At 44.1% G+C, this 9,028-nt stretch overlaps 1 long non-coding RNA gene across 1 annotated transcript; it reads right to left on the bottom strand.

The window, feature by feature from the left end:
* Positions 1–6,058: 6,058 nt before the first annotated feature.
* Positions 6,059–6,675, bottom strand: LOC126381681 (uncharacterized). The gene is made up of 2 exons (XR_007568918.1): positions 6,500–6,675; positions 6,059–6,208 (listed from the first exon to the last, which is right to left on the bottom strand). It is a non-coding gene; the product is annotated as an uncharacterized LOC126381681 (long non-coding RNA).
* Positions 6,676–9,028: the final 2,353 nt, after the last annotated feature.

The raw sequence follows: 9,028 nt of genomic DNA, 5'->3' as shown, positions 1-9,028 counted from the left end.
ATTCACCAGGGGGCGATGGGGTCGTCACATCCCGACGCCTTTATTATTATTATTATTAATAACCCGACACATTAATTTACCCATTCTTCCTAAAATTAAGAGCTGTGAATCATCCGTCCCTTTCCTTTTCGACGGATATGAAAATGACGGATATAACTTAAAATAAAATTAGGCGGTGTCTCCAGGAATCGGGGCCAATGAATAAACATAATTGTATTGTCACCAAAATCCAAAGTGTATACAAAATTTCAGATTAATCGGTTGACAGGAAGAGGGTGAAATTTGAATTACTAAATTTGACCCAAGAATAAAACAAACGGGGTGAGCTAAATAAAACCGTTTAAATAAAAATAGGTAAAAAAACTTTTTAAGTTAAACGGTTTTATGTTAAACATACATTGCAATGTTTAAGCTAAATGTACTAAAAACCAAAAAATAATAAAATAGATACAGTCGTGGGAATTATAAACATATGCATAGACTAGACTAAAATAAAACCGTGGGGCACGTCAATTGTCTACAATCGTTGATTAAAATGTTTGTTTTGTAATGTTACACTATAATTAGGCAGTTGTTCAACCGACAACGATGGACGTGTGATAAGTAGGGCTAGAATGTGGAAACAAGCTAGCAAGCTCGCTAGCAAAACATATGATAAAAGTACTACTCGCTCACCACTATGAAACCCTAAAACTCGCTTATAATCGAGCTTGCTAGCTTGTTTCCACATTCTAGCCCTACTTATCACACGTCCATCGTTGTCGGTTGAACAACTGCCTAATTATAGTGTAACATTACAAAACAAACATTTTAATCAACGATTGTAGACAATTGACGTGCCCCACGGTTTTATTTTAGTCTAGTCTATGCATATGTTTATAATTCCCACGACTGTATCTATTTTATTATTTTTTGGTTTTTAGTACATTTAGCTTAAACATTGCAATGTATGTTTAACATAAAACCGTTTAACTTAAAAAGTTTTTTTACCTATTTTTATTTTCTAGTTTTTAGTTTTTATTTCGCATTCTGTTTAATTCATTTAGTGCTTCATTATTGCAAGGTTTCGTGCCCGTTAGTTTATTGCAGTCCAACTCCTCTATACGTAGTCCCTGCAAAGATCTTACTCTACTAAGAGCCACGTAGGCTTGACCTTCTTCAAACAGTTTCGCACCTAAGTATACGACTGCGTGATCCACAGTGCTGCCCTGCATTTTATGTATTGTAGACGCCCATGATAGTATTAAAGGCAACATTCTTCTTTCAGCCGTCATCCCAGATTCAATTTCTAAATTTTAATCTTATTATTATACGCCATTTAGTGGCTGCGCCCATCTTAAATATTGAGGTTGTATAGTGCACTGTATTCTTCTTGTCAAGCCCTTTTATTTGATACCCATATTGGTGGGATTGATAAAAAATTGTTATAAGCCATTTGGTAGCGGCGGCCATCTTAGATTTCAATTTTGCATAGTAAATTGTATTCTACTTGTTGAGACCTTTCATTTGATACTCATGTTGATGGGATTGATAAAACCTAAGTTATCCGCCATTTTGTAGAGGCCGCCATCTTGGATTTTAATTTTATATAGTACATTGTATTCTACTGGTTGAGCACTTTCATTTGATACCCATATTGATAGGATTGATAAAACCTACGTTATCCGCCATTTTGTAGCGGCCGCCATCTTGGATTTAAATTTGTTTAGTATATTGTATTCTGCTTGTTGAGCCCTTTCATTTGATACTCATATTGATGGGATTGATAAAACCTACGTTATCCGCCATTTTGTAGCGGCCGCCATCTTGGATTTATAATGATAATGAATAAACATAATTGTATTGTCACCAAAATCCAAAGTGTATACAAAATTTTAGATTAATCGGTTGACAGAAAGAGGGTGAAATTTGAATTACTAAATTTGACCCAAGAATAAATAAAACAAACGGGGTGAGCTAAATATGAAACCGTTTAATTTTGCATAGTAAATTGTATTCTACTTGTTGAGACCTTTCATTTGATACCCATGTTGATGGGATTGATAAAACCTAAGTTATCCGCCATTTTGTAGAGGCCGCCATCTTGGATTTTAATTTTATATAGTACATTGTATTTTACTGGTTGAGCATTTTCATTTGATACCCATATTGATAGGATTGATAAAACCTACGTTATCCGCCATTTTGTAGCGGCCGCCATCTTGGATTTAATTTTTTTTTAGTATATTGTATTCTGCTTGTTGAGCCCTTTCATTTGATACCCATATTGATGGGATTGATAAAACCTACGTTATCCGCCATTTTGTAGCGGCCGCCATCTTGGATTTATAATGATAATGAATAAACATAATTGTATTGTCACCAAAATCCAAAGTGTATACAAAATTTCAGATTAATCGGTTGACAGGAAGAGGGTGAAATTTGAATTACTAAATTTGACCCAAGAATAAAACAAACGGGGTGAGCTAAATAAAACCGTTTAATAAAAAAGAAGGTAAAACTATAACAATGTAGAACCACGTACACACGTACGTACAATTGTACGTACGTACAATTGTATTAGTTGTAAGATTAAGTTTACGCCGTTAAGTTTTTCTAAATGTCACTAGATGTCACTGTACCCAGTTGTGCGAAATTGTACATCGCGGTGTTAAGATTTGTTTGTGTTACTTCATAAGCGGAATAAATTTATCTATTTTTAAGGAGGATCGCTCTTTCCAGTCGGATGCGCACGGAAGCCGCTTTACTCGTCCAACTACAATCTGCTGCCTGACGATAAGAAGCTGGGGGGGTACTTTTATTTTAAAAGTACCCACCATATCCACGGTTCCAAAAGGTAACACCGTTATCGCTCCCATCCACTCCCGGCCTCCCACCAGCGGGTCTCACCGGGGAGGGAGTGATAGCGTGTGCGCTGCCTGGCGGACCGCTTGGCTTCGCGCAACTGGACGGTCACGTCACATCGCGCCCACATCTAAACGGGGTGAGCAGAGCAAGAATGGCTCCCCCAATCGCCGCCGGAGTGACGAAGCGCAGGGCGCGTATCTTCGTACGCACCCGCGCCGTAACGACGCCCATCGCCGCCCAAATACCGCCGCCCCCGCCGCGCCTTACCGGCCTAGGCACGAAGATGTCCCCCTTCCCGCTGCCCCTGCCCCAACTCCCGGGAGCAGGAGTTGCTGCAAGGACCCAAACGCCGCCCGAACATCAGCGACACCCATCGCAGCCCGCGGTGAGGACCACGCCGCCTGTCGCACTCTCCATGCCCTCACTGGACATGGAGACAACACCTCCGCGTTCATACGCGGCAGTGTTAAACACCAATCCGTCATCGCCGCCGCACGCGCCGCCGCACGCGCCCCCGCGCTCGATCTTTTCGACGACGACGACCCCACCGAAGCCTGCACGCCCCCAGCCGCCGCTCGCCCCTGCGAGCAAGAAGCTGCCGCCGATAGTGGTAGACCAGCTACCCAATTGGCCGCACCATCTCCGCCAACTGCGGGAAATGCTGGGCCACGTCCCCAACGCGCGCCCGTACGGGAAGGGTATTCGCTTCCTGGCGAAGACCGAAGAGGAGTACCGGCTCTACCAGCGCTACCTTGCCAGCCTGGAGAGAGCGTCGGGACTCTCTTGGTTCGCCTACGCCCCCCCGGCGGAGCGCGCCTTGAAGCTGGCCATTAAGGGCCTGCCAGTAGACACCGACGTAGCCGCCCTAGAAGAGGAGCTGCGTAACCGCGGCTACGAGCCGACCTTCATCCGGCCCATCCAGGCTCGAGAGGGGAGACCGGGCTGCATCTTCTTCACGGAGATCCGTAGAACGCTGGGATTCCAGCGAGTCTACGAAATCTCCGAGCTCCTCTGCATGCCCGGCGTCAAAGTCGAGGCGTGGAGGGGAAGGAGAGGTGCGGCTCAGTGCCACCGCTGCCAGCAATTCAGGCATAGCAGCCACAATTGCCACCGTCCCGCTGTCTGCGTTCGCTGTGGCGAGAGCCACACGGCGAAAGAGTGTCCGCGCCCCCGGGACGACCCGGCAACATGCTGCAACTGCGGGGGACCACACCCAGCAAACAGCCCCTCCTGCCCGGTGAAGATGCGTGAGCTGCGCAACACCAGGGCGGGCACCGCTCCCACGACCGTGAGAAGACCGATGCCACCAGCAGTCTCCATCGTGGACCCCGGTAGTGAGCCGTCTGCGCAGGGCTCACTCATGGCCGCGGCAAATGGCCCAGATGGGCCCAAGCCGAAACGCCCACGACACCGCAGGAGAGCGAACCCTGCTCCCACCGCTACCACCACTGCCGAGCCCATCGCCGTGGAACCAGTCCCCCAGCAGCCCTCTACATCAGAGACAGCAGCCGCCGCCCCTCCCAAGGGGAAGAAGGCGAGGCCCCGAGCGGAGGCTCCCCCAGCTCCCTCCAGTGAGAAGCTGGAAGTCCTGGAGGAGACCATGCAGTTGCTGCACAACATCCTGGCAGCCATTCAGTGGGAGGCCTGGCATCGTTGCTGGGCCAACTCACCGGTGGGCACTGACTACCAACACCGGACTGGACCGGGGTTGCCCACATCCACTACTCCCCGTCGAGTAGTTAGGATTGTGGCCACCCCCCCGGGGGATGAGTTGACGCTTCCAGTGGCAGTGGAAGCAGTCCTCTCCCCCTCTCCAGCCGACTTGACACCAGCTGCCCCGGCGACGGAGCAGCTTCACCGGACCAGACACCACCGCTAGCTGACGGGCGCTCACTGGGCCTCCCCCAACGGGGAACCACCCGGTGGGCTCGACCTCGCTAGCGGCACCTCGGACTGACACTCCATCGGGCTCACGGAGGGGCGATCATCGCCCACCGTGTCCCACCCCCGAGCCACGCCCGTTTTTGCGGGCGGCGAGCGCCGCCATGTTAAAGGGGCCACGCCCCGAGAACGTCTCCCCGTCGCGGGCTTCGCCCGCGACGTGAAGAAACCCCGACCTATTTTTAAGGACAGCCGGAGTCGCAATTTCCGCACGCACTTCTGCTGTCTGCGCACACTCGTTCGGCTTCGTTCGTGGAAGTGGTGGGCAACTCCCCCCTTTCGAGACCCCTCGGCAAAGTCCGAGGTTAGGGCTCGCTAGGTCCGGCTCGGCCCCCGACCCGCGACAGGTGGTCGCAACTAAGTGCCGGTGAGCTCCCGGAACCCCACACTTCGGCACTGGTCTGCCGGGTGTGGTTAGGCCGGGAGGGAAGCCGGTGGGAGCGATCGCCTGGCGCGAGTAAGATTGGGTGTCGGTCGGCTTTCGAGGGGTCGTAGGTGTTGTTATCTTGCGTCTGTTCAGATCAAAGACCTTGTATAGAATAGACGGAGCATATTTAAGACGAAAGAAAAACATAGGTTTTGTCTTTCGCACTCATGTGAGCCGTCATAAGTTAAAAAGAGATAAATATACTATCTTCGTAACGTCTTTTGTACTCGTGTAGCGGGTTTGTTATAGAAACGTACCTATAGTATATGTTTTTGTATCAGAACCACTAGTGCCGTTCCATGTCTTTATCGACATTATTATTGGCTAAATATTTCATGTTAGTCCAAGATCTAAAAAAATATACATTACAAATTGAATGATTAATTAAATACAGAAATAACGACCTAGTATCCATACCTGGGTGGGTAGAACCACAAGTAAATTAGTTAAAACGATACCTATTTGTACCCTGATAGAAAGATACCTAAGAAGAACCGTATTGCGGTGACAGATTCAGAACCACTTATTCAACGTAATTATAATGGACAAACTTGTTAAAGGTCAATTTATCATTTTTGAATCTATGTCATTTCGCAAGGTGTTATGGCCGAGGAGGTCGAGGACGGTCCATCTAGTCCACATATACTATAGAATCATTTTAATACGACATTGCGGCCACCCTTTGGTTGCTATAAATCACATACCTACCCATTTATAAAAATTAAATACACGTTTTTCATTGACTTAACCGGAAATCGAATCGGCTCTCGATACAAGAAGTAGACGACCTTCTAGTATATTTCGGGGATTATCTCAATGCGATTAAAGAATAAAAGCAAAAACTTCTTTATAAGATTTTTATTCAATATAGTTAGAATACAATGACTACGAAGCACTGAACAATTCCGACTTTTGGTGATAAAAAAAAAATATTTCCTCTTGTTCACTTTCTTTAGAAGTGTATAGTGTCGGCTCTGGTCGTTATAACTTTACCTGCAAGAATGGCACATATTAACGTGGAGCACACAAATACACAAGCATTGCATGTTTACACATTGCACATAGAAGGAATAATCACAGGTAATTACAAAAATAGTTATTCATACTAATTATTTATAGAAGGAATAATCACAGGTAATTACCAAAATAGTTATTCATACTAATTATTTTGTGCAATAGAGAATATTTGTATTGTATTGAAATATTTTTTCCATGCTAATGTAGAATACAAAAACGAAATAGCTGCAAATTTATCTATAAACTTATAACTAAACTTAAACTCACCTTATGTGAGATATGTGAGTGAATATTGTTGGTACTGCATCTCTATGTAATATTTTTGTTTGGTATCCTGCTCGATAGAAAGCAAGATACATCGAAATGTAATTAGCACAGGCTTAAATAAGGAGAAGGCGTCCTTCAGAAGAGAGAATTATCTCGTTTCATGGTCTGAATCTAATTGTTTCTTAATTTCTTGTTTCGTAAATTAGGATATTTAGGAAATCTGGAAAATACAATATCTTTATGTAATCTTCATCCAAATCGGAAACAGGTCGAAAAATAAATTAAACGTGAATAGAATACCGCAACATGTAGATGTTACATTCAAACATAATATTATGTTATCGATATCAAAGGACAACACTACTTATAATACTTTGGGTACATGATCTGTCAAAGCTGATTAACGTAAAATGTGAAATCAATTATTTGTACAAATGTGACGGCTTTGCTGAAAATATGCGTCTGCATCGTGTTTAGGGCTCAATAAACTTTACAAAAACCAGACCAGGTAATGTATTTCTTGCACACAAACATGTATTATGTGGTCGATAACTTACCCATGGTGAGACATTGTTTGATCGTTCTCCATTATAACACCCATTCTACTCTCACAACCAATAGCTACGCAAGCCATGGTTCATAATGAATAACTATTTCACAGATTGTTTATATAAAATGTTAAAATAATGTCCCAAAACACCAAAAAACTAACGGCAGGTTTGGTATCCAGCTGACTACCACAACATCTCAAAACGGTAAACACTGACGTTCTAGACAGCGGTGTTTGTCTATGTTTGTTTCTTTTTTCCACAGAGATTGTTGCCATAGGGAAGAAAGAGAGCTGTGATAGTTTGATCGTCACTCTAAAATATTATCCGTCTATTCTATACAAGGTCTTTGGTTCAGATAAATAAAATCCAATAGTCGATACATGCGTTTATTGAGAGAGGTTACACGACACTGAATCATTATTACAAATAGGAACGTTTATAGGTAGTTTATAGGCTATCATAACACGATACATTATGTAGTGCCATATTCGGCACATAACTTCCCCCTTAACTCAAAAAATTACAATAGTTATTAAGTTATAAGGATTTATAATAAATTTCACAATGTTAATAAGAGCTACTACTGCTCTTTATCAACTAGGTACTGTACCTTTTGAATACAGGTATGCTACACACTAAATACTTAATTATATTAGAGATACGCGATTATAGTATTTTTGAAAGATCTTGTTTACATTCGATTAAATGCGGTTACATGTGGGGATACACGTGCACTTTTTTATTATCACGGCACTTTCACGTTATCACATGTTGCGTGGAAGAACTGCTTCGTACCGCTGGCTCATTCCGCCGTATCATCATCACCGAGGGATCTTCTTGGAGTTCTCGCCTTATGTAGCGGCCATATCTGACTTTGCATTTTAGCCACAAAATGTACCCAGTTACGATTAAGATACATGCTATTATAAAGAGTAAATAATCTTCTGTTTTCAAGAATTTGTTATCCTCTTTCTCTGACGCTGTAGCTGTAGCGCCGTTTCCTGCACCACTCTGAGCGATAATAATTTGTTCTTCGGTGATTTTACTTTGCGTTTTGCCCATGATGACTTTAGTAATTATTATTTTATTAATCGCGTAATAAATTTACGCAGTGAAGAATACTTATAGAGAGAAGCGTACTACCGGTTTGATGATCCGACCTGATCTAGTAGTTGATACTTTCGGTACATTGTTTATGTTCACTGCTGCCTTATTTGGTGCATCTTCACATTCCTTAGGCTCAAACGTAAAAGCTGGCTTGAGACGATCTATACTAATGATTTTCTCGGTATCTGCCTGTAATATTTTAAAATATTTGTCTGTTCGTTCAATTACTTTGTGTTGCCCTGTATATGGTGGTGATAATTGCTCAAATTAGCTTCCAAACGTTTTTTCGATTCTGCTCCGCACCACCCAAATCCCCTGGTAGTTGCGGCTTCCGAGTACATTCCGCTTAGGGACGGTACGGAAAAGTATCGGCGTCCGAAGGACGTAATATACGATCCCGACGACCCGATCACTCTAGCCATAGAGGCAGCCAATCAGCTCGCGACACCAAACACTTCAGGTCCCCGATACCGACCCCGCCGGCGTGGTCGACGATTTCCCTCATTTAGCGCTTATCGCTATCGACCCACAAGGGTCGATTAATTCTTTCAAATATTTTTCCTCTCAGACGACGCCCTGAGCCGAGGTTCGCGCCCAACTGGGCACCCTCAGGCCTGTTGTCTTAAACGTTGTACCGGGTGAGAGCCTTCAGCGCTCCCCATTTGTCCGGCCAAGTAGTTAATGCCATCTGCGGCAAATCTACAATAAGTCACGTCAAAAAAAAAAAAAAAAAAGGTGGTGATAATGACTTTGTAAGTCGATCTTCACGTATGAACACATGTGTGCAATCCTTCAGGCTAGGGTGTACAAATATTTTTCCTTGTGTTCGTTCTTTCCTTGCTACTGATGACATTTTTGATATTCTTCGGCG

The sequence above is a fragment of the Pectinophora gossypiella genome, unplaced genomic scaffold (assembly GCF_024362695.1).
Source record: "Pectinophora gossypiella unplaced genomic scaffold, ilPecGoss1.1 Pgos_81, whole genome shotgun sequence".
NCBI lineage: Eukaryota > Metazoa > Arthropoda > Insecta > Lepidoptera > Gelechiidae > Pectinophora > Pectinophora gossypiella.
The sequence above is the reverse complement of the archived record's forward strand: the minus strand, read 5'-3'. Positions and strand labels throughout refer to the sequence as shown.